Below are 26,847 nucleotides of genomic sequence, written 5' to 3'. Positions count from 1 at the left end.
TCTGTGCCACGACAAATTGCAAGTAAGGACTGGTGTGTGTGTGTGGGGGGGGGGGAGACACGTTTAATCATTTGGGAAGAGATTACAAAAAGAAAATAATCAGTTTTGTATGAAAATCTTGGGTTGTATCTGAATGTGTTAAAACAATCTTTTTTTTTTTTTCTTTTCTCTTCTCTTGTTTTTTTTCTTTCTTTCTTGACTCGAAGTGAGGGAGAAGTAAGAGGGGGCAGGAGGGTCGCCGCCACAAGCATGGAAACTAAATACTAGGGTTGCTTTCTTGTTTACCACCTCTTGCTGCAGAGGGCAGGAGAGACAGCTTTGTTAACTAGCTGTTGAGTAAGCGAGTGTTTGCTGTGATTTAATATGACTCCAAAGCAATCAGACCTAAAATCCTCTTATTATTGTACTCTGCTCAGAATTTTGAGAGAAAAAGCTGAGGTTTTGTCATTTTTGTAAGAAAATGTAAGAAGGGATTCCTTTAAGTACAGTAATGAGGAAGATTTTAAACATTAGGTAGGAGCAGGATTGAGCTAGATGTGCCACTCTGGAGTCCAACTCACAGTGTAAATGCCAAGGGTCTGGTGTAGTTGCACATTTTGTGGATATCAAGAAATAGGTACATATGCACCAGATTAAGACAATTTAAAAGGCAAGCAAGTCTTTGGAGCTAAGCTCACAGGCACAGTGATAGCTCTGCTCACTCATAGCAAAGGGTGAGGATTAGAACATTTGGCAATGATCTGTTTTGATCTACTATGCTGCTGCTACAGGTATTGAAGTGACTAGTAACTGTCTAAGGTTCTGAAACCAACAGAGTCCAAAGCAGGAAGCCCTTATTCCTGAGGCCAGCATAGTCCACTAAGTTTCACTGTCTTGGTACTCAAAATAAAAATGTATGTCTGTATTTGGTTTAACCTAGTAAGTATTGGCATGGTTTCACATTGCAGTGTCTTTCTATTCATCGGACAGGGCCAGTATTTTGTTAAACTCTAAACAGTGAATTAAAAGCACTGATGGGCTGAAGCAGGCCTCTAATGCAAAATGACAAATTGCACTTAAGCAATACATGAGCAAGAAAATGATTTATGGATTTTACAATGGTCTGAGCAAATGAAAGCAACATGAATTATACATCCTAATGCTTCAGATATCATTTTCTAATAATATCTTTTCAGTTCAGATACTATACCCTTTTTACTCTAAGAAAAATTGATCAGGGATATTTTTATAGCACTATAGCTTTTGGTAGTGGTGCCCAATATATAAAGGTATATAATTTCCCTCGGTATGGAGAAGGAGGAGCAATGAATTCCAGACAAACATTTTCTGTCATATATTTACACATTGTTTGTAGAAGAAGTAAACAGTCTTTAAATATTTATGCTGTTCCATCTTCTTTCAAAAGATGAAGCAACAGCTCTGACTTAAAAATGGCAGTTTTTATTGCCTTATGTCCCTTTTTTTGAACAAAAAAAAAAATGAAAATTTGTTACCTCATCTTACCCCTTTTCCTCATTGTACTAGATACTGAAAGTCTGGTTTTTTACTATGTCTCTTAGTCTCTCCATGTTGTCTTTATCTCTTCTTTTGTAATAAAAAAAAGCTTTAGTATATTGGAGACACATGTGAGCTAATGAACTGGTCATGAAGCTTAGTATTTTTTGTTTTAGAGAAGTCTCTATAAACAAAACACATCTCATGAGCTGCATCAAATTACACTTTTATATGGTAATAGTATTTTGAGTAGGAAAAGTTAAAATGTTTAGTTACATTTGGGTTGTAATTATCAATTATTGGCAGCATTTTCCTTTAACTCTTTCTAACTTTAGACTGAGTCTTTCTGGTAAGTGTGCTTTTGCTGGGTTGCATACTTAACCAAAGGAAGCTGCTAATCAACAGAGGCCTCTGGAGTCACATTACTAAGCTTCATCTTAATTACCTTAGTATCATTGAAGAAGAAGGAAAGAAAGAAAAAAGAAACTTAAACACACACACACACTGAATACCAGTTTTTGTCTTTGACAACATTAATAAACACTGTTACTAAAAGATTACTGAAATCAATGATGTGATTAGGATTGTAAATAAGAACTACAAGACATCAGATTTTAAAAGCCAGCTGCTCTGCTAACAGGGAGATGTGTAGATTTTACTGATGGGACCCAGAGGCAGAAAATGAAGCTTCAAACACTAGGGTCGATATAGAACAATTTCAAAAATTAATTGCAAGTCTTGATTAAGTTTATATGAGCAAGAGAGAAATTCAGAAAGACACCCCACCTCTTCCCCAGTGGCATGATTTCAGTGACTTGACACAGATAGAAAGCGGGAATAGTCCTAGCATTTGCTAAGGAAGTATAAATTGTTTTCTTAGGGGAAGTCTCTTGATCTTATAGAGAATAAGATGACTCGAATTGTTGTTGAGGTGACAAGCCATACAGTTCTGTCTTGAATCATTTGATTCAATCTTAGAGACAGGCTCCATAGGAAAAACATCCAAAGTGGCATCAGAATTGCATTAATAATTATAATTACAACAATAAATCATAACACAGAGTAAAATGATACTTTAATAAAAAAGTAACACTTTCTGTTTTATTGGCTTGTTAGTAAAACTTATCATGCAGAAAAACTTTCTTTTCTGCACAATTCTATTTAAATGGTCTAGTGCTTTTGCATACTCTACAGTGCTTTAATTCATTGCATTTTTGTATATATTTAGATGACTGTAACTAATGGTTTTAAATCAGTACAGATTTATTTGCACTTCCCAGACTCTGTAGATATAATCTTCCATACATTTTAGACAAGGCCAGAAAGGATGACTGTATGTTAAGCAACTCATGAAACTACCTTTCAAATTCCAAGTATTTTTATATTTATACTCAGGTTCATTTTACTATTTCATGATATTTGAAATTTATTTTTATTTTTGAGGCATGCTTTCACTACATTTCCTGGCTGTCCTGGAAAACTCACTGAGTAGACCAGGCTATATCCAAACTCCTTCTGTCTCTGCGTTCTGAGGCCTGATATCAAAGGCATGTGCCAACATATCCACCTCACCTCATGGTATTTCCAAAGCCTATTTGAATGGGTGAAGCTAGTAGAGAATATTTAAAAGTGTTTGAATCTAGTTATGCATAACTCATGTCTTAATCTGATGTCAGTTCTTTTTAAATTAAATTTGTATTTTTATATTAAATTACAGTTTATTTACTTTGTATCCCAACTGTAGTCCCCTCCCTCATTCCCTCCCAATCTCACCTTCCTTTATCTCCTCCCATGCCCCTCTCTAAGTTCACTGATAGGGGAGGTTCTCCTCCCCTTACATCTGACCTTAGCTTATCAGGTCTCACCAGGACTGGCTGCAATGTCCTGGCCTAATTAGGCTGCTCCTCCCACAGGGGTTGGGGGGAGGTCAAAGAGCTAGTCACAGAGTTCATGCCAGAGACAGTCCCTGTTCCCCTTACTGGGGAACCCACTTGGATACTAAGCTGCCATGGGCTACATCTGAGCAGGGGATCTAGGTTATATCCAAACATGGTCCTTGGTTGGAGTATCAGTCTCAGACAAGCTCCTGTGCCCAGATATATTTGGTCCTTGTGAAGCTCCTGTTCTCTCCAGGTTTTCTAATCCTACCCTAGTTAAAAAAAAACAAAACAAAACAAAACAAAACAAAAAAAAAAAAAAACAGCTGGTATATCAATAAATTTAGTTATAAGGAATCCAAGAGGTTTATCTTCTTTTTTTTTTTTTAATCACTGAATCAGATATAGTTTTTTGTGTAAGAGGGAAGGATTATAAACAGTCAACTAGCCTTGTGAGATATGTTTGCTATGGGAATAATAGATTTTTAAGGAAGAAACATTTTTAAGGAAGAAACATACATAAGAAATATATGTCCAAGAAGAAGCCAACTCACATTCATCTATTATTGGAAATTACCAGTTAAATTTGTTTGTCTTCCATCAGTTCACCAGAGATTAACACAAAAGGAAAACAAGAGGTTGACCACTTTTTAAGCAATGCAAATACTGGTGTCAATTTTGTATATTTTTGTAAACCAGTCTTTCAAAAATGCAAATATATTTTGTTGAGACATTCATGCTTTATTTTATACTACTTTCTTCAAGGATGCTTTGAAAACTTTTACAGTGAAAAATTTGAAAATTAAATGTATTTATTTTATAATTACAAAATGTATTTGATCTAGGAAAATAAAATGAATCAATACATTTGAAAAAGAAAACATAACCAAAGGAAGATTCTTTAATGTTATAGTTATAGTGTATGATATTTCTAGTCTTTTTGTTTTAGCTTTCATTTATTTATTTATTTATTTTGTAAACTAACAAAGAAAAAGAATCATGTTTCCTTCTGAAATATACTCAGTAATTCAGAATATAAACTGTGGTTTCTGGAATGAGTAACACATCTTCTCACTTCTGATGCTTTTTTAACTGTGGCAGATAATGTGGCACAGTCCGGAGCCTTAGGAGCTGAACCGAGTTACTCTCAGTCCCTTGCTTCTTTAAACGTCTGAGCTTCACAAAACTACTTAACTTCTTTGAAGTCCTTTAAAAATATTTTTTTTTCCAAAGGCCAATGGAAATGTGATGATCAAATAAGTCTTGTTGTGAGGTTCAATCTGAAACCTCATATTTAAAATAGTTGTAAAGGTCTACAGCAGAGTCCCAACAAGTCATTAGTACATAAAGATGTTTTGAATTGATTAGCCTCCACACTGATATTTGCTAAAAAAAAAAAAAAAAAAAAAAAATGGTAATCAGTTTCTCCAAGGATTTATTTCTTTATCCAACAGAAACTATTCACTGAGCAGGCACAAAAACTGCTTTACTTTGTGCACTTTTCACAGGAGATTATGATATGATTTCGAAGGCTATGTGCAAATAATAGAAGTCTATGATAATAAAAGATTTGCTTCAAACCATGAAAATCAGTTAAAAGCCTTTCGTAACACAACATTGCCATGTTTTAAATTTATATTGCTCTCCTGTGGAAAAATGTAAATTCTCCTTCAGTTTAAATGTATACAATAAATCTAATGGTGTATACATTAAAACATTCAATTTATATGAGAGATGTTTCATTGTTGAACTAAAATATTTTATTATCCTCATATTCATTGACATTTAATATTACAGTACTGTACCGTTATTTAATATTCATTTATTTTTCTTCTCATTCCTTTGCTGACCAGTATTTAATATTCTCAAAATTGAGAACAAATCAGTAAAACACAAGTTTAAAAGAATGCCTACCAGTTCAGTGTCCAAGTGGGTTACATAGTAATGGGAAGAGGGACTGCCTCTGACATAATCTGATTGGCCTGCTCGTTGATCACCTCCCCCTGAGGGGGGGAGCAGCCTTATCAGGCCACAGTAGAGGACAATGCAGCCACTTTTGATGAGAACTGATAGACTAAGATCAGAAAGAAGAGGAGAACCTCCCCTATCAGTGGACTTGGGGAATGGCATGCATGCAGAAAGGGGAAGGAGGGTGGGATCGGGAGGGGAGGAGGGAGGGGCTTATGGGGGGATACAAAATGAATAAAGTGTAATTAATAAAAAAAATTAAAAAAAAAGAATGCCTACGTATCTGCTTCAAAATGCAGATGCATTTGAATTTATCTTTTAGTGTTGCCTTACCATTTTCTGGATGTTACGGAACATAATAGGATTCTATTTAACTGTTATAACTAAGCAAAAAGTAAAAATATGCACTGAAGCTAATGTGATGAAATTGCTCCATTCTGAGAGAACAGGAATCAATGTTATTCATGGATATATGTTTGAAAGACCCCCCTCAACCAGTGTGATAAATTATAAATTATACGTACCAATGTATTGTTGGGAAACATTAATAACAAGAAAATGTTAAAACATAATGACAATCAACACTCTATGTGGAACAAAGATTGAATAGAACAAATCAAGATGTTTCCTGAGAAGAACATCTTTTGTAGTTTCAAAGAACAAAGTGACGTACAATGGTGAAAACAAATAAATAGAATTAAAGTTAGCACCCCTTGCTCACAGGAAGTAAAGTTGCAGGTGACAACAGGCTTTTCTCTAGAGATCAACACAGTTGAGGCAGCTTCCTTACTTTGGACCCAGTCTCTAAGTCTATAAATGTCAGCCAACTGCAACTCTGCCTTTTTGGGTACATTTTCCCCCCAATTCCTAGTCTTTTTCTGACCAAATGTAGTATCAGGGATCACAGGGGAGATTCTTGCTTAACAGACAACAATTCTTGCTACTGGTGCACTGTGGATTAAGAGCCAACAATCTGTTTTAAGATTCTGACAAAAATCTGGGGTTACATCTTGTTCATGAGTATATTTGGGGTATTTGGCTACTGTTGCTAATTTAATAGCAAAGTGACAATTGCTGATTTTCCCAGAATACATCCTTTCACTTTTCTGTCATAATGCCCAGAGAAGCATCTAATTTTACAAGACACACATGCATTAAACTGGAGAGTATGAAAGAAAGAAAAGTAATGTTTAAACCTACAGACTCCAAGTAGCATTCACTTGCATAAAGATGATCCGAATTGCTGGATATTTAACTTTTTAACATCTATTATTTCTCATATTGAAAGATGGTTTTGGATTATATAGTCAATTTTATTAACAGTGCTTTTAAAAATAATGTATAGTTGGTAAGGGGTTTTATAGGTTAGTAATTTCAAATAAACTTCATCTAAGAAAAAAAAAAAAAGACCCTACCATACAAGTGTGTTAAAAACAAGTTATCTCAAGTTATCTCTCTCGTCTTTTAAATTTTATCTTTTTATTAATTACAATTAGTTCACTTTGTATCCCAGTTGTAGCCTCCTTCCTCATCCCCTCCCAATTCCACCCTTCCTTCCTCTTCTCCTCCCATGCCCAAGTCCACTGATAGGGAAGGTCCTGCTCCCTTTCCCTCTGACCCTAGCCTATCAGGTCTCATCAGGACTGGCTGCATTGTTCTCTTCTGTGGTCTGGTAAGGCTGCTCCCCCCTGGGGGTGGGGGTGGGGTGGTGATCAAAGAGACAGCCACTGAGTTCATGTCAGAGACATCCCCTGTTCCCATTACTAGGGAACCTACTTGGAAACTGAGCTGCCATGAGCTACATCTGTGCAAGGGTTCTAGGTTATCTACATTCATGGTCCTTGGTTGGAGTATCACTCTCAGAAAAAAACCCTGTGTGGAGATTTGTTGGATCTGTTGCTGTCCTTGTGGAGCTCCTGTTCCCTGCAGGTCTTACTATCTCCCCCTTCTTTCATAAGATTCCATGCACTCTGCCCAAAGTTTGGCTCTGAGTCTCAGAATCTGTTTTGATACCCTGATGGGTAGAGCCTTTCAGAGGCCCTTTGTGCTATCTCTCTCTTCTTAAACATTTTATTTATTTTTATCTTATCTCTTCACTACCTGCATGCAGTGCCTAAGGAGGCCAGAAGAGGGTGTTGGATCCCCTCGAACTGGAGTTACAAATATTTGAATTTTAACATTTCAAACACAGGGCAGGGCTAACTCACGCAGAAAATTTATTTGGCTTGGTCTTTTTGAGGTAATGTTGGGAAATGCATTCTGGAAATGTGTTCTTCATTTTCTCAAAAGAAGACATTTTTCGTTCAAACGGTCATGTACCTGCGCGCGCGTGCGCGCGCGCGCGCACACACACACACACACACACACACACACACACACACACACACACACTATACAGTCCTATTGGTATGACAAGCAGTGACAACATCTTTATTCTGTGACCACCTGAGTCACATATATCACATGTATCATTTAGATATTACGAACCTTGGATATTATTTTTAAGTTAATTACATAATTGTTTATTTATTGGTTTTTCGAGACAGGGTTTTTCTATGTAGCCCTGGCTGTCCTGGAAGTCACTGTGTAGACCAGGTTGGCCTAGAACTTACAGAGATCCACCTGCCTCAGCTTCCCAAATGCTGGGATTTAAAATGTGTATCACCACCACCCACCAGAAGCTTGGGTATTCTTCTGTCTGTAACTCAGCTGTAACTGTTTATACTCTCAAGATATGAAGTTATCCTGAAAGTTTCTGGGAAGATAGTCTTGAGTAGAAAGAATAAGACAAGTGTTTAAATGAGAAATAAATACAAATATTAAAGTACTTTTGGAAAAGAAGATTCATAAGTAAGCTACATTTTTTACCATAAAGTATATATAAACAGATCTGTGAAACAAATCACACAAATGCAGACTTTTCCATTTGTCTAAGTTTTGTTGATTTTTATCATAGAACTTCAAAATATTGTGGAAAGAATGGTTTAGTTTTACTTTGTAGAACATGAGCAAATGAATTCCATATGGGTTTGACCACCAATTAAACACATAACTATGGAACAAGCAAATGTTTATAGTATTATGTATTATAAAATCTCAGACATGTTTCTTAAATCCAGGCTTAACCCTGTGCTACTCTGGAAATCAGGAAACCCTCAAAATAAGTAATATCCATAAAGGAAAAAATGTGAGCATTTCTGATATACTCCATAAAGAGAAATGCTGTCCTGGGAATCACTCCTAGATTACCTTTCTCGCCTGAAGCTGCTGACCTTGGAGGCAGAGGGAGATGAAGAGAATGGTACTGCTGCCTCACAACTTAGCACAGTCTCCCTTGAAAGTAAGTCCCTCCTTTTGACCTCGATACAGAAGAGTGGGATGAAACTGATAGTCTTTTAATAAAATTTCAACAAAAATTCTCCCCTTTTTTGCTGATTAACTTTGCTATGTGACATTTCCCTACATGTATGTAATTAGGTGCTGAGACCCTGGAAAGGCTAGAGTTAAACTGATGTTCACAGTAAGGGGAGAATAAGCCTAAACAAGGAGAAGCTCTAGGAAAACGTGGTTGACATTTCTGACATGCCTGAGTTCTGACCTAGTTATCTGTTGACTGGAAATCTCAACAATGGAATTTTCATGGTGATCTGCTTCTTACTCTTTATTTGATTAAGTATATGACTGAACAAGACACATATGGTTACATTCATGTCAGAAATGTCATGCATGAGGAAAATGTTTAACCCAGAATATGTCACTTGATTACTTAAGGTGTTCCTTGAATCTTTATGATTATTATCATTATCAATACACTATGTGATGATGGGAATCAGAAATATATCATAGTTCTTTCAGCAGCATGGCAGAATCAAACTATGTTAATATGAGAACACCAGAGTTAGAAATTGATTTTTTTTTAATCTCTCTTGGTAAGCAGTAGGTATTGTGTTTCTTACTGTAAGTGAGCAACCAAATGTAATATTCTTCATGCTCAAAGTATGGGAATGGTAAGGAGCATAAGCTCTGTTATGACTTTAAGAAAACCTTAATTTTTGTTGTCATTTTCAGGTTGAGTCTGTAAATATGAGGACAATCTTGACTTGTCAAATCAAAAATGTAACCAGACTTACAATGTTTTTAGTTTGATACTTGTCACTTACTTAGATAAGAAATAGCATCTGCCTAGCATCTGCCTAGCATGCCGGCAGGAGAGTCTTAAACAATTGCTGTTTGCCCTGTCTCCTTGGACTTCCGTGGTGGACAGATGCCTCTGTAAGACTTTTTCTACCTGAGAAGGAGGTGCTGTTATCCAGTGAGTTGTAGGCAGCAGAGTTCCATGTATTACAGTAGGGGAGCAGTAATATTTTTTCAAGTGATTAACTGTTTCATTCATTTCTCCTGGACTTGGCTTTTAACCCAGGACTCCATACAAGCCAAGAAAGCACTTTACCTTTAACCTACAACCCTCAGCCCTGGCTTTCTACTGTATATTTTGTATTATTATAGATCATGTCTCATAACATTAAAATAACAAAACAGAAGAAATAAAAAAGGAAAGAGAAACAGAAAGGAAGGAAGGGAAATAAGTTGGTCACAACAATCTGTGCCTATTATTCAGATATATTTTAAATATCAGGTTTTTATGGAAAAAGAAATACTTTTAGAAACCTTGACTACTTTTGAAAGTGAATAGAGATACAGCGGGGAAAGAATATTCACCAGTCAGCAGACATAAGACTAAGAGAGAAATGTAAAGCAATCACCCATCACCAGTGACAGTTTTTTATCCTGTTTGTGTCACTGTCTGTTTAAAAGTTACAATCAAATGTGATTTAGTTGGCCCATTATAATAGCATAATCCCTGCTGATTTATTACCTTGAGTTCTGATTCTGCGGAGAATGTTAAAAATGGGGAGCATAAAGTTAAATACTTTATGTCCCCTGACACACACGCTGAGAACTTTGAGGTAATAAAGTTATATGATTAAACAAACAAACAAACAAACAAACAGAAGAGAATGAACTTTGATATGATGATTGAGAGGTGAATGGTGGCCTCCCAAGAGAAGAATCTCTGCCTCTGGACACACACGGTGCCTCTGTCCTTCCAGATGACAGAACATTTGCAAAGGTTTCATGAAAGCCACTGGGAGGCAGTCAGAAAACATAGGCAGGAGTAGATGAGATTCAGACACACAGGTTGGATTGTATGCACTGATGTTTTTCTTACTTTTTTTCTTCTATATTGCAAAATTGAAATGTCTCACTTCCTTCTCCTTTACACTCAGGTCCTTCCACATAATCCCAGTTCCTTGTGCATACAGGAGGATTGGAGAACTCTCCACATAGAGCCACATACTGTTATGTCTGCAAATCAAGCAGTATTCATTTTTTAATTAAATAATATTTTTATATCAACTACAGTTTATTCACATTGTATTCCAGCTGTAGCCCCTCCCCCTCCCATGCCAAACCTACCCTCTCTTCCTCATCTCTTCCTATGCCCCTCTCCAAGTCCACTGATAGGGGAGGTTCTTCTCCCCTTCCATCTGACCCTAGCTTATCTGGTCTCATTAGAACTGGCTGCATTGTCCTTCTCTGTGGCCTGGCAAGACTGCTCCCCCATCAGGGGGAGTCAGTCAAAGAGCCAGCCACTGAGTTCATGAGACAGTCCTTGTTCCCCTTACAAGAAAACCCACTTGGAGACTGAGCTGCCATGGGCTACATCTGAGCAGGGGTTCTAGGTTATATCCATGAATCGTCCTTAGTTGGAGTCTCAGTCTCAGAAAAGACCCCTGGGCCCAGAATATTTGGTGCTGTGCTATGCTTGTGTAGCTCTTGTCCTCTCCAGGTCTTACTGTCCCCCCCGTCTTTCCTAAGATCCCTTGCACTCTGCCCAAAGTTTATTTATGAGTCTCAGTATCTGCTTTGATACCCTGCAGGATAGAGTCTTTCAGAGACCCTCTGTGATAGGCTCCTGTTCTGTTTCCTGTTTTCTCCTTCCAATGTCCATCCCGTTTGCCTTTCTGAGTGAGGATTGATCATCTTACCCAGGGGTCTTCCTTCTAGCTCACCTCTTTAGGTGTACAGATTTTTGTAGGTTTCTTCTATATTATATGTCTAGTATCCACTTATAAGTGAGTATATACCGTGTGTGTCTTTCTGCTCCTGGGATGCCTCACTCAGGATAATCTTTTCTAGTTCCCACCATTTGTCTACAAATTTCATGATTTCCTTGTTTTTAACTGCTGAGTAGTATTCCATTGTGTAAATGTACCACAATTTCTGTATCCATTCCTCCGTTGAGGGACATCTGGGTTGTTTCCAGGTTCTGGCTATTACAAATAAAGCTGCTACAAACATGGCTGAAAAAAAATGTCCTTGCTGTGTACTTGAACATATTTTGGATATATGCCTAGGAGTGGTATACCTGGATCTTGAGGAAGCGCTATTCCCAATTGACTGAGAAAGCACCAGATTGATTTTCAAATGGTTGTACAAGTTTACATTCCCTTTTCTGCACATCCTCTCCAGCATGTAATGTCACTTGAGGTTTTAATCCTAGCTGTTCTGATGGGTGTAAGGTGAAATCTCAGGGTCATTTGATTTGCATCTCCCTGATGACTAAGGATGTTGAGCATTTCTTTAAGTGTTTCTCTGCCATTCTATATTCCTCTACAGAGAGTTCTGTTTAGTTCTGTACCCCATTTTTTAAACTGGATTACTTGATTTGTTGCTTTTTAACATCTTTAGTTCTTTATATATTCTGGATATTAGCCCTCTGTCAGATATAGGGTTGGTGAAGATCCTTTTCTAGTCTGTAGGCTGTCGTTTTGTTCTGATGACAGTCTCCTTTACTTTACTGAAGCTTTTCAGTTTCATGAGGTCCCATTTGTCGATTGTTGATCTTAGAGCCTGTGCTGTTGATGTTCTGTTCAGGAAGATTTCTCCTTTGCCAATTAGTTCTAGACTCTTCCCCACTTTTTCTTCTAACCTATTTAAATTTTATGTTGAGGTGTTTGATCCACTTGGACTTTAGTTTTGTACAGGTTGATAAATATGTATCTATTTGCGTTTTTCTACATATAGACATCCAGTTAGAGGAGCAATATTTGTTTAAGATGCTGTCTTTTTTCCATTGTATGGTTTATGTTTTCTTGGATGTGTTTTTGGCTTATGATTTGTTTCCTTTTCTCTGTAATTTGTTTGTCCATTTTAACACATTAAGTAAATTAAACGTTTATCTCATTTTCACATTATGGTTTTCAAACATATAGGCCCCCTTTTTATTTGTGTGTATGTATGCATGTACATGAAGTTTGTTAGCAGTTGTACACATATTGTATGTATATATGGTGTGCATATATGGTGTGCATATATGGTGCCTATGTGTGTGTATACCCCTATGTGCATATGTAGAGGACAGAGGAAGATGCCTGTTGTCTTACTCTGTCAGTGTCCACATTATTCCCCTTAGAAAGGGACTCTTGCTAGACCTGGGGCTCACTGATGCACCAGACTGGCTGGCCAGCAAGGTCATAGGATTTACCTACTGCCACCCTCCAGTGCTGGGCTTGCAGGTAAGCTAGCACTTCAGGACTTCCACATGGGCACGAGGCATCTGATTTGACTTCATAATTGTTGCATGGCAAGTATTCACAGCCACTGAGATATCTCCCGGCCCTACTTGTATTTTTAAATTAAATTTATTTTAGCTGATACCTAAATCATAAAAAGTGTAAGTATTTACAGACTGTCAAGTGATGATATGGCCTTTATATGTTCTCTGATGTTTAAATTAGGTTAACCACATCATGATACTCAAGAAATTGCTCTTTTTCTGAGATGACATCATCCTTCTAGCTTCTTGAGATATATAACATATTGTTGGCATTCTGCTCTGTACAAACTGCCTTTCAAGTTGTCCCATTTATTATTATTATGGACAAATACATAAACCCTACTAATTCTAATATGAAATAGCAAACTATGAAAACATTCAGATAGGAATATTTTTTTTTAGCTATGCCCTATTCATTTTCAAAGCCATTAGAGATTCTCAAAACTTGTGTATTTCATGAGTACTTTGAAAATAAATCTGTTAAATTTTTGGTTATAATTTTGCAACATGTAGAGGTCTTGAACATGCTTTAGTGTTTATGTTTTAAAATAAGTGCAGTTTTTGTGAACAATTCCCAGAAAGAAAAAAAACAAAAAACAAAAAACAACTAACCCTGCATCTATGTTAAATATTCTACAATGCTGAGTAGAACTTTGTAAGTGTGAAAAGTTGAAATGTCAAAGATCCAGGTCCTAATTATAAGTAAGTCTATCTTTAGTCCCCTTAATCGTATTCACTGAGCATTTCTTCTGACCTACCATACTTGTAATTATCATCTGAATATGTTTAGTTTCAGATCATGAACACTAAGCTAAGTTTCAGACCACAGACACCTCATCAGACAGTGTCTGAAACCTTTGGCAGAGATTTCCATGGTTTGCTGTGACCCACCTATCTGATATTCACTCTAACATATTTGAAAAGTGCTTATTGTTTTGTATAGTTATGTATAAATTTTAATCAAACCATTTCCACATTCATTCCCCTTATTTGGGATATGCTGAGCCATTTTCTTTAAGTCACTCATATTAGCTCAAGGAGACATCTCCTACTTCATTTGGATAAGGACTGTGATTTTTATTAGCAGTTTTTAGAGAAAATAACTGACTTCAGTCATATACATTGAGTCAAGTTTATTTAAAAATAAAATGACACCATAAATATTAGATAAAATAGATCAACTCAAACTTTCTCTTTCAGAGAAATCACTCAGCCAAGGATTTTGTTGTCCTTGAGTGGTATCTGTGAGTCAAGAAGCATATAAAATTAGAGTTCTTTGAGTAGAAGACCAATATTAGACCCCAAATCACCACATTCTCACTGCTACCACTCTAAAAATCCTAAGTCTGGACTTAATGGAAAGCAAAATCTTCTAGAAAATACGCAAACTGTAATACAAATACAGCTGACTTATTTTGCATATGTAGTTATGATCTAGGGAAATTATCATCTCATTAGATTGGATCTGCACAAATCTGCAACAGTAATGTAGACATCAGGACCTTCATCATTATGAAGGCACGTTTCTATATTGTAGAAAATAAGATAATCACTTATAATCCAATTTAAAGTAAATAATGGCAAGCCATTTGTTTGCTCAGTGAATTCATTCTCTCTGCATATAGATATTGGAATTTTTCAATATGTCAAAGTTCCTGCTCTTGTTTCATTAATAAGAGGTGCTCTTGCCTGTGTGCATGTGCATATGCATGAACAGATGGGGACAAAAGGTAAGTGTGCTCACTAAATAAATGGGTTAGTTCCCTAAAAGGGAAAATGTGCTGTGAAACACTGAAAACATAGGCAAAAAGCATGTATGAATTTAAAATTAAGCACCTGTTCATGCTAGAGAGATGAGATACTACTGAGAATTAGAGTTCAGATCCCAATGCCCATATAACAAGCGAGGCATCTTGCACACAGCTGTACCAACTCTGAGGGGGTCTGAAGGAGGATTGCCTTCAGCTTGGCTGATAAAATACAAGTCCCAGATTCAGGAAGAGATCTGCATTAAAGGAGTGGCCACCAGTGTCAGAGGGGAACATCTGATGTCCTCTCCTACCCTCTGCACACATACATGAATGCATGGGCATCTAGAACAGATGTTGACACATACACTTAAAACTTAAAAACATCTAAATTTCCAAGGATGACCGTAACTAAGATGAAGTATAGAGGTTAAGAAATAGACAGTCAAAAAAAAAAAAAAAGAAAAAAGAGAGAAAGAAATAGACGTCATATTCTCTGTGAATGTGAAGGGGAAAATATGCATCAGAAGACAGACCTGAGGCTGCTCTTTTTAGAGTTTTCTCCCTGAGTTGCTTTGAGGTTGATTTCTCATTAGACACTAAATTAAATGTTTTCCCATCAGACAGTTTGCCCCACACGTAAAATTAGTGGCATGGAAATAACCATGCCACTCTGATGACAAGAAGGCTTTTAAAATAAAGACAGGACTGTCTGGTTATAAAATAGGCTTTCAGGTTTTTATTTTTTATTTATTTATTTATTTTTGAGTATAGTTTTGTTTTTGGCAGAAACATAGGGTAGTTTTTTAAGAATGTGTCAGGGGAGGAAAAGCATTGATTTAGGGAGTTGAGTGCCCAGAAGGGATATTTCCAGACTTCCTTGTTTACATTAACAAAACCCTTACTATCCACTAGAAGTTGCCAGACAATGAGATAAAAGTAAAGAAATTAAAAGCAAAGAAGAATCTAGTTATTGTTTGATCAAATTAATCTGATGTAGAACTGGCAGTGATCTGTGTCATTATCCCCATTCTAAAAGCTGCTCGTTGTCTTTTGCCAGAATCTGATTTCCAGTGAACTGGGAGTGAAAAGACTTAAGGATGCCTCCTGTCAATGTGATAGGCACTTCTAGAATGGGCACCGAGACAGAAGTGCTCCCTGCCTGTGCTCGCTGAGGTTTCTTTTACTTCAGTTAGCTCTGCAATAACTAAGAGGTGGCCTTAGAAGAAGCCAAGGTCTGTGCAAGCAAATTCTATAATTATAAAGAGCCCACTCCTCTTTGCTGTGCTCCATAAAATTTTAGGCTGCTGGAAATACATTATTTTACCAACATGGTTATCACCTAAACCAACTTATTTGCTTACTAACCTTATGCATTTTAACATACACGTATGCATTATGAAATAAGCACCAACCTTCCTAAGTCATTGTACTAAGTGCTTACAGATAATCTTTTTTTTTTTTTTTGGTTAATAAAGGAATACCCTAAACAAGAAAGTTCCAAATTTCTATGCCATGCTAAGATCCTGTCTTAAAAACTGAAAGGCTCTCCCTGGAATAATAAAATGTTTCTAGTGTCAGTATGAATACCACACATCTAAAGTAATATATGTATCCCTGGTTTATAGCTGCATATAAACTAACGGCAGAAAAATGGATCTTAGTCAGGACCTGGAAGACATAAAAGTACACGGAGCTCATGTGCATGCTACATTGGTGATGTCATGATTGTGCTGTAAGACTGAAGAAGAAGAATATACATTTTGTTGGTTACTCTTTTTCCATAGGGTACAAACATTTTCATATATTTCAGAATTATTTCAACACACTGACCTTTATGTATACTTAGTAAGGACATACATTGATGGTAATGATTTCAGTACATTAGGAAGTCCTAACTTATTTTTACAATTTAAATGTAAAGAAAGATTTCCTTAATTCCTTTCCTCTTTGATTGTGCTAAATGTATCATTACCGTTTACACTTTGTCTTTGTTTTAATTTCTGAGATCATAATATAATTACATAATTTCTCTTTCATTTCTCTAAACCCTTCCATATACTCTTCTTTGCTCTTTTGCAAATTCATGGTCTCTCTTTTCATTAATTGTATTAAATGTGTGTGTTTATATGTGTGTGTACATTTATGTATGCCTGTGTGTGTGTATCCTGCTCAAACTGTGTAATGCTACTCATATGTATGTCTTCATGGATGATTATTTGGTATTAGATATGTTCTTTTTTTATCACACTTCATGGTAAGCCCCACCCCCAGTAGTAATTTTCCAACACAAAATTAACTCAATGGTATTTGTATAGATTTTTTGACGCATGGGAGTCTTCTCTTTCTTTTTCTTTCTTTCTTTCTTCCTTTATTTTTTGTCTTATTAGTCTTTTGCTTATATGTTTTGGTTTCCATTTTGTCAGCTTTTCTCTCTCTCTCTCTCTCTCTCTCTCTCTCTCTCTCTCTCTCTGTGTGTGTGTGTGTGTGTGTGTGTGTGTGCAGGCACATGCTCATATGCCATGGTGTAATGTGGAGTTATAAGATGGGGATTGGATCTCTTCTTCCAGGGACTCTAGAGAATGAACTCAGGTTATCAGTCTTGAGCAGCAAGCACTTTTACCTACTTAGTCATCTTCTTGGCCCCAGTCACTCTACAATGAAGAATGCTATATCATTTATTGAATTACAGTACAATGAATGAGCTTTTCATCTTTCCAAATCTTTGAAGAATCATATTTAAATTGTTCTCACATCTGTTTACACACTATTTGAAATTATCATATACAAATTTACCTATAAATTTTATGCTTCGATCTTAATTTAATCACATAAAGTTGGAAGTATGTGTTTTATTTTCTAAAGAAACGTTGTTAAATTTCAAATAATGGTTTTTTTTGGGGGGGTAGAGATGAGAGTAATTAAGAAGCACAGTGTTACCTATTTAATTAGCCTATTTGTATCCTCAGAAGAATTCTTATTTGTGTGGAATGTGAGGGAGCTTGCCTTTAGCTAATCTAATCAGAAAGTTTCTCTCATTTACATTTCTCTTTGGTTGAGGGTTTTTTTTTTTTTTTTCCTCCAAACTGGCTAACCAAAAAAATTTCTATACTATATGCTTATGCATAATTAATGTTTTTGAAGCTGTTAAATTCATATTCCAGCCTGGGTTCATATCAATCTCTTTTTGTTACAAAATTAAAGCAAATAGTTTACAATAAAAATGTATTCCTCTAAGAGAATGTGGATGTTGACAGCACTGAAGAACTCAGAATGCAGGCTGCCAGTGGATTACCGTTTCCCTTCTACCTGGGACAAAGCTGGTTTGACAGACCTCAGAGGGGTAATGGTGGTGTTTCCTGGCATGAGTGCTACCGACCTCAGCTCAGTATTTTTCTGAAACTCAAATCTCCACTTATAAGTCAGTGAATAAGAAATGTCTTGCATTTAATTACTTTTTAAAGGGATGAATCTTTCTCCTTTGAATCCTCTAAATTAGATTGAACTTTCAGGGAGCAGCAAGGCAGAATTAAATAACAGCAATGTTGTGACGCCAAATGTTGACCAGTCCTCTTGTGGGAGAAAACTAATAAACAGCAGCTACCATTGCTTATGACGTCCAGTTCCACCTAGTCACATCATATTGAGACTCTGGAGTAAAAATAGTTTAAATAATTATTGTATAGAAAACAACAAAAAAATATTCATTAGTTAGATTTTCTGGAGAGCACTTTGAATTTGCCAAACTATAGAACCTGTAATTCCACGCTGGTGTGCAGCTCATTTGATTTCTTGTGCTCCACTTGGCTTCCCTTAAGATTTTCACATTTGCATAAGTCTTGCCCTACCAGAAATGCCAAGGTGCCTTAATAAATATTAATTGGTTATATGCTTCAACATACTCTCCATCTTTTACTACTCCGTGAGTTCACCCTCGTCTCCCACAATCCTGAAGCATCTAAGCTGCTCTCCCTTCTCATCTTTCACTCAAGCTCCTTGAAGGTCCCCCATCTGCGTATACTGGTCAGTCCAAAATTCCAGTTCAAAACCAAAACACCTGTTCTGGTTCATTTGTAGCCATGCTTTAAAATGCAATTGCATGCCAGTGACTTAACTTCTAACTCTCAAGTACATGTTTTATTTCGGTCTCTGTATTTTTGATCAAAGAACAGGAAGTTGTTTTTAGCTTTGCATGTTACCACAAAGAAAAAAAGGACTACATTTCCAAGGCTCATTTGTTATTTGATGGGATACAACTAAATCTTTGTCAAAGAGAGGTAAACAGATTATATTAGAGGTTGGTTGAATTCTCTTTAAAACTTAAGGACTGTGATTTCTTTGTTCCTGAATTTTTCCACTGTGCAGTTTTTTTTCATGACACATTTTACATTTTCCTCTTGTTGAAAGAGTGCCACATCCCAGTGACAAAGAGGATGGCTGGACAGGTCCTAAGTGGTATGGCAGAGCTTATATGAACCCACTTGACTACAGGTTTTCTTCATTAGCCTGACATAGATTTCTATCTTGTCTAAACACTACGAGGAATTTTTTGTTCAGCATAGCTACGCTAATTTCATTGCTTACATAGATTTGGTTCGGACATCTTTTATGAATTCTAGTCCTGTATTACAAACTGGTATTTAATATGAAAAAAAAAGAAAAACTCTGAACCTACAACTTATCTTGTCAGAAACCATATTCAACTCTGAATCCCTAAACTTCTCACATTCCATATATAAAAAATAATGACAATATAGACTGACATTTTCTGTCTTCTTTTAACTTGAAAATAGATTTTTCTCTCATACAATACATCCCAACTAGTTTCCTTTCCCTGCACTCCTCCTAGCCCTTCACCACCCCTTTTTTCCCAGATCTACTCCCCCTCCATTTCCTCTTCAGAAAGGATCAGGCCTCTGAAAGATGACAGCTAAACAGGACAAAATAAGATACAATTAATTACTTTAGTTGTTTATTCCTATTAGATTCTGTTAGAGGCTAACATGTCCATATGCCATAATGATTTTATGTGGGTATCTTGCCATAACCATGAGCTTTTGTTTGGGATATAAATTTGATAGACAGTAAGAAATAGTTTTCCAGCCTGGCACAGTGGCACTCCTGTAACCCCAGCACTCAGGAAAGCAGAGGCAGGCAGATCACTGTGAGTTTAAGTCCATTCAGTTCTACAAAGTGAGTCCAGGACAGCCAAGACTACACAGAGAAACCCTGTCTTGGGGGAGGGGAAGAAGGAAGGAAGGAAGGAAGGAAGGAAGGAAGGAAGGAAGGAAGGAAGGAAAGAAGAAAAAAGAAATAGTTTCCTAAGCATAGGCATAATACTCATCACATTAGCAACATCTGAGAACTCCCTTGCTCTCTGATGCTCACAAGTCAAGCTCTCAGCTGCAACTCCAGGTTTCTGCTGATCTCATAGGTGTACCTTTCACACCTTGTGCTCATTTTTATTTAAATCTTACTAAATATCACCTAAATTTGTGATTGTTCTTTCTCTCCCTTTCCTTTCATTTTCTCTCCCTTTTCTGTTTCTTTTACCTTCACTTTTCTTTCCCTTACCACTTCCCCTTGCCTAACTTCATCTCCTCTCACCTCCCTTTGCCTTCCTCTCCCCTCCCCTTCCTTCCTCTTTCCTACCCTCCACTCCCCTTCCTTTACTTTCCCTTTTTTTCTCTTCCACCCCTAACCCATCATTAATTTTCTTTTAAAGTTTTCTTTTCCATTTTTAGTTCTAAGGAAAAGAGACAGGGCCTTCCAACTTCTAATACACTGAGCTATTTTCCTAAAGAACTCTATAACTTACTTTTATACTTTTATTATATTTATCTTTTTATATACTACCAGTTCAACTAATTATTTTCATTTTTAAATTTGCTGTTTATTTTATGTTTGTATAATTAGGGATCTATTTTTGATTGCATATATGGAGAACATTTCCTCTTCTGTAGTGATGATCTCGGTCTCTTTTCACAGACTGATTTAATTTTATGTTTATGAATGTATTGCCTGTAATGTATGTCTGTGTACCACATGTATAATTAGTGCTAGGGATCAGGAGGGGATATTGGATCTCTTGGGAGTAGAGTTGTATACAGTAGTGAGCTACTATGTGGATGATAGAAATTGACCCTGGGCCTCTGTAAGAGCAGCAAGTACTTTTAACTGCTGAACCATCTCTCCAGCCTCAAGCTTTATTTTTGTACTGTGCTTTAGTGAAACCACTCCCTTTTTGTTTGGGGGGGATTTTCTAGTGCTTCTGGTACTTTAAAATAATCTTTCTTTCCCACTGATTTTTTTTTCTAATCCTTCTGTTAGGTTACTAGCTTAGACTTCATTGGTGTCATGTTCTTTTGGGAAGAGAACGCTATTGTATATGGTTTGTAATCTAGTCTTCTTCATTGGGAACTGTTCTGTCACTTACAGTAAGCCACAGAGTTCTTGCAGGTGACCTCTAGGTTCATTTGTGGGTATTACTTTGCTCATTTCCATCTTCTTAGCTGGTCTGTGTTGAGGTACTGGCCTATCAGGTAAATATGGATATAATAGCTTAGCTTTCAAGCTGATTTTATGTGAAAAGAATTTGAAATAAAGGATCTCCCCTGAAGACTTCTTTGATGGTCATAGTGAATCATGGTACTAAAATATCTTGTCTTCAAGGAAAATTTATTATTTAATTGCTTTATATACAATACTTTGAATAACAGCAAATTGTCCAATGAAATATATGATTTAAATAATATATACTATAATAAACATATATAACTGTGACAATTTTATTAACAAAGATTTGAGACTGCAAGACTTTAAATAGCATAGTCAAGAACAAGCTAGGAAGTAAGAGCCAAAATATAAACTTGAGTCTCATTCCATTCCACTTTTCTTTGATGTGTTTCCTTAAAATGTAATTTCAAGTTTTAGATTGACAGATTCACTTATTATAAATGATATCATCACTTTAAAAATAAATGAAGGAGCCCTGCTCTAATTTAAGCTGCATCTGGATTTCTCCCTGTGAACATTTCTTTTCTAATCCAGATTCAAATAGAATTATTTACCTTTTTAAACTTCTCAAAGTCATTCTTCTTGTCTTAGGTATTAATTGAATATATTTCATTTTTCTCCATTTGAAGACTATGGAGATGGGCTACAGAGAGTATTTTGAAAGCAGCTTGCTGAGACCAGACTTCTGGTGAGGTCATACATGTCCTCTAAATGCCATATGTTGATGGCTTGTCAAACAGCCTACATGAAACAAGGAAGTAGCTGAATCTTTGCACATGGAAAAGCTCATGAGGGGAAGCCAAGGAAGCCAGGTGGTGTGCCTTGGAAGGCAACTGGAGGGCATGATTCCCTTGCACTCCTGTTCTTTGCTCTTTGTGAGGTGGGTAGTGTTGCTTCACAATTTATACTTCACCGTGATTCTCTCCTTTAAAGTGATGAAAACATGTAACCATGGGCTGACACATTTAAAACTGTGAACCCAGACAAAACCTTTCTCTCTTTGGGTGAATCACCTCAGGCATTTGACACATTTGGAAGCTTTGTCTCAGAGATTTTGTTCCTTCCTTGCTTATTACTTACCATAAATATTATATGAGTGGACTGAAGAAACCACTGGCATGAATAAAGATTAAATTAGGGAGTTTCACTTACCATTTGTCTTCAGTGTTATTTACCAGGGTTGCCTTTTCTGAAAATTTATTAGTGTATATTTATGTCTGGTTAATTCAGTTTGAAAGCACACAAATTTTATTACTTCAAAACACTGCAGATCAATTTATATGGTTAGTAATGTGCAAGTTACAACCTTCTCTCTCAGAAGCTAATCTTTCAAAGCTGACTCAGTGTTCCAGACGTGTCTACTAACTGTAGGCTCATGACAGAATGCATGTGAATCTCTGAGGTTCTGCATTGGGAAGTACAAATAAACACACAAAGAAACCAACTGAACAAAAACGAAGAAAGAAATGGACTTATCTCAAAGAAGATATACAGAGTTTGGGAAAAAAATGTTTAAAAATCCAGTGTTTACACTAATATAATAAGTTGTATAAATATGCACAAAGTCTGAGATTTTCCAATGCCTAATACCTTTTAGTATATGCTTACAGGGAGTGGTGGCATACACCTATAACTCCAGTATCCTGGAATTAGAGGCAGGCAGATCTGTGTAAGTTAAAGGCCAGCCTGGTGTTCAAGTCAAGTTTTAGGCCAGCCAGAACTACATGGTGAGACCTTGTCTCACATAAAGCAAACCAAACAACCAACCAACCAACCAATCAAAAAACCAAACACATTTAAGAGTAAAACAGAACAGGGAAGGGAGAGCAGCCTCACCAGGCCACAGAAGATGACAATGCAGCCACTCCTGATGTGATCTGATAGACTAAGATCAGAAGGAAGGAGAGGAGGACCTCCCCTATCAGTGGACTTGGGGAGGGGCATGCGTGAAGAAGGGGGAGGAGGGATGGGACTGGAAGCGGAGGAGGGAGGGCCTTATGGGGGATACAGAGTGGAGTGAATAAACTGTAATTAATAAAAATAAATAAATTTTAAAAAGAGTAAAACAGAAAGATAGGTTTACAGATAATTTGTTGAGTTGATTTTTAGATGGTCTTGGAAATTAATTCACCCAACTTGAATGAAAGAAAGAAAGAAAGAAAGAAAGAAAGAAAGAAAGAAAGAAAGAAAGAAAGAGGAAGAACAAAGCCCACATATTCTCTCCCTCATGGTATTGTAGGATCCTACCCTCAGAATATATATGTGAGTGTGTGTGAATGTGTGTGTAAATATATGTGGGGGCATAGTGTATCAGTTAGAAAGGTTACCATGGGAAAGGTCATATTATTTTATGAGAAAGGACAGAATACGGAAAAGGACAGATGACTAATGAAGGAGCATAGGAAACTCTTTTGTTGTTGTTTATTGTTGTTTTCCTAGTTTCAACTCTGTCATAGATTTTTTTTTCTTTGATTGTGATAGATAAGTGCATAAAATGTAATAGATAGCAAAAGTGTAAAACTTGAAAGAAAGCTCCATGCCTTCAGAAAAGTCATTCTAACTATGTAGAAATACACTAAGATTCATAGTTTGGGAATATCCCATTGTTTGTTTGGTAACTTTAATTTTGCTCTACACTGATTTTATTTATGAGTTAATTACAATAAAGTGTTTCTACCAAATAAAATTAATTTAAAAATCAGTCCTTAAATATTTCTTTATAAATTTTAATTCCATATCATAATTAATATAATAGTAAAAATTTTGTATTTTAAAAAAATCAACATGTCTGACTGATATTAACCATTGATTAATAAGTCATCTTTCACCTGAGCCTCTACCCTTGGTTTCTTTTATTAAAATTATTTTCCATTTGAAGACTGCTAGTCATTCCTGTATTTGAAATCATAGACCACAGTTACTTTCAAACCAAAGATCATGTATGGATATAATCTAGAACCTTTACTCGGACGAAACTCGTGGTAGCTCAATAACCAATTGGTCTCCCATAGTAAGGGGAACAGGGACTATCTCTGACAGGAACTCAATGACAGGCTCTTTGACTCCCCACCCCCCAAGGGAGGAGCAGTTCTGCTAGGCCACAGAGGAGGACTTCGAAGCCAGCCCTGAAGATACCTGATAAAACAGGGTCAGATGAAAAAGGAGGAGGTCCTCCCCAATCCGTGGAAAGGGGCAGGGAGAAACTGAGGGAGGGAGGGTGGGATTGGGAGGGAATAAGGGAGCGGGATACAGCTGGGATACAGAGTTAATAAAATGTAACTAATAATAACAAACAATAAAAAATAATACACAAAAAATAAAAAAATAACTCATAAATAATTTCTTAGTTGCTAGAGATTAAAATCCAAATAAATCTGTATCATTCTACTGGATGGTCGGAAGTCCTTTAAAAGTCAAACTCTCTGTGCTGCCTTTGAAGCTTATCTGGCCACTGCACTCAAGAGCCCACAACAGCTATGCTTACCCCAAGGGCCTGCACAAGACTAGTCAATAAACATTCAACTGTAGATGAGAAAGAAGCTTAGGAAGCACTGCCACGCCCTACCCCAGATAACTAAGAATAGTTGAGGACTGCCGCAAAAGTAGAAGTCACAGTCTCCAGTGATGTAGCCACTGATGAGCTTTGCATGTGCCAGCGGATAGTTTCACACTAAAGCCCAAGTGTATCAGCTACTTTCTGTTGCTGCGATAAAACGCTTTGATCATGTGGGAGAAAATGTCTGTTGGGCTTATGCCAGAGGTTAAGAGTTCACCAAGGTGGGGAGTCATAACAACACACCACGATCATGGTGGCAGGAGCAGGTTGTTGAGGTCTGACCCTGACCCTGAAACAAGAAGCAGAGAATGCTAACCCAGCAGTGAATGCCTACACCCAGTGATATACTTCTGCTAGCAAGGATGCAACAATTAATTTTCCCCTAACAACGCCACCAACTGGAGATCAATGTCCTGTGGAGAATATTCTCATGTAACCACCATACTAAAAGAATTTCCTTGTTCAAATCCAGTGGGTAACAAGGCAAAAACAGAAATGAAACACACAAGTGAAAAAGACTTGAAGTACAATGGACACTGGTTGGGAGGAAGGGGTTCCTTTGGATGGGAGGAAGGGAAGAGGGAGATGAGAGGAATGATTGTAGTAGAATGTATTATTTATATACACCAAAGACAATCCCCAAAGAACTTCTTTTTTTTTTTTACATCATGGTTTTCAATTTATCTTGACTCTCCTTGGTAACCATTAGCAGAGATCCAAACACAGTTTAACTGTTCGAAGTACAGAGACTATTATACAAAGCATAGGCCTCGTAAGCTCTCTTTTGGGATCTGTATCTGCATGCTTGGTTTTAATATGTTTATCGTAAAGCCTGAACACAATATATATTACCTCTCTCTTCAAAGTACCAATGGAAAAAATAAAAAGCTTTCCTCTGCCAATGAGTTCTATTTACTTTACATCCTAACTGTCCCATTACACAATTTTGTTGTATTAAGAATTTAATAGTTCCAAGGGGAGGTCAAACTTTCTTTGTTTGTTAAATATTAAATCACCCTTTGGCTTTTTTACTTCTGACAGTTATTTTTCTTCCTCATCTTTAAAGGCGGAAGTTCATGAGCTTTTTATCTGGTGGTATAGCTGGGTTTATTCATGCCCAGACTCATTGAAACCTGCCAACCACATAAAAAGTGTTGCCAGTGTCAGAGAACTGTCCCCTGTGTTGTAATACATAGGGGCTCACTGTTTGAAAGTGAACTCAGAATAAAAATGTATTCCCTCCCATGTACGTTTGCTTGTCCAGGTGTCTTTCTAGAAGACTGAGATGGAAAATATTTATTTTATAACATTTTGAAATTCTGTTGAAGTTGGTTCTTTTTTTCGTTTTAAATTTTATTTATTTATTTATTACAATTTATTCACTTTTTATCCCCTCTGCAGCTCCTCCCCCATCTCCTCCCAGTTCCACCCACTGTCTCTCTTTTCCTCCCGTGCCCCTCCCCAAGTCCACTGATATGGGAGGTCCTCCTCCACTTCTATCTGACCCCAGCTTATCAAATCTAATCAAAGCTGACTGCATCATCTTCCTTTGTGGCTTGGCAAGGCTGCACCTCTCCTCACCCCCACTCTGGGAGAGTTATCAAAGAGCTGGTCACTAAGTTAACATCTGGTTCTTTTTTTTTTTTTTTCAGATTGGCCTTATTTTTTAAAAATTATTATCTAGTCCTCATGTCAGGTTCTTTTTTTTTTTAATTGCAAACCATTGCACTTTATTGTATATTGTTAAGAGTTTTCAAAATACTCTAGTTATGGCTCGAATCCCTTTTTGTGTATGTGCAGGTACAAAGAGTTTTGGTGGAACTGGAAATGAAAAATATTCAGGATATTATTGTTCAAAACCTAAATGGTGGACAAAAGAGAAAACTGACTTTTGCAATTGCCATTTTAGGAGACCCTCAGGTAAGTCAGACCAGATTGTATAAGAGGATATTAGCTTATGGCCATCTCAGACCTAAAGAAGTTAAACACTAAGGAGAAGCCTAGGGAGGATGCTTAAATCTCATTCAGAATGGTAAACAGGATAGATACCAGAAGCCGTGGAAGAGA

General features: G+C 36.8%; 1 long non-coding RNA gene across 2 annotated transcripts in view; it reads left to right on the top strand.

Annotated features, from left to right (window-relative positions):
• LOC129690339 (uncharacterized) overlaps positions 1-26,847 on the top strand; it is an 84,254-nt gene that overhangs the window by 2,919 nt on the left and 54,488 nt on the right. The window contains exon 1 of one of the 2 annotated variants that reach the window (XR_008722289.1): positions 8,582-8,679. The exons of the other annotated variant lie outside the window; for it this stretch is intronic. This is a non-coding gene — a long non-coding RNA (uncharacterized LOC129690339). Of the gene's footprint in view, positions 1-8,581; positions 8,680-26,847 lie in introns of those variants that run through there. 2 annotated transcript variants of the gene reach the window in all.

The sequence above is a fragment of the Psammomys obesus genome, unplaced genomic scaffold (assembly GCF_907164565.1).
Source record: "Psammomys obesus unplaced genomic scaffold, mPsaObe1.curated_primary_1811, whole genome shotgun sequence".
In the NCBI taxonomy this organism is placed as follows: domain Eukaryota; kingdom Metazoa; phylum Chordata; class Mammalia; order Rodentia; family Muridae; genus Psammomys; species Psammomys obesus.
Note: the sequence above shows the minus strand (reverse complement) of the source record. Positions and strands in the feature narration are given on the sequence as shown.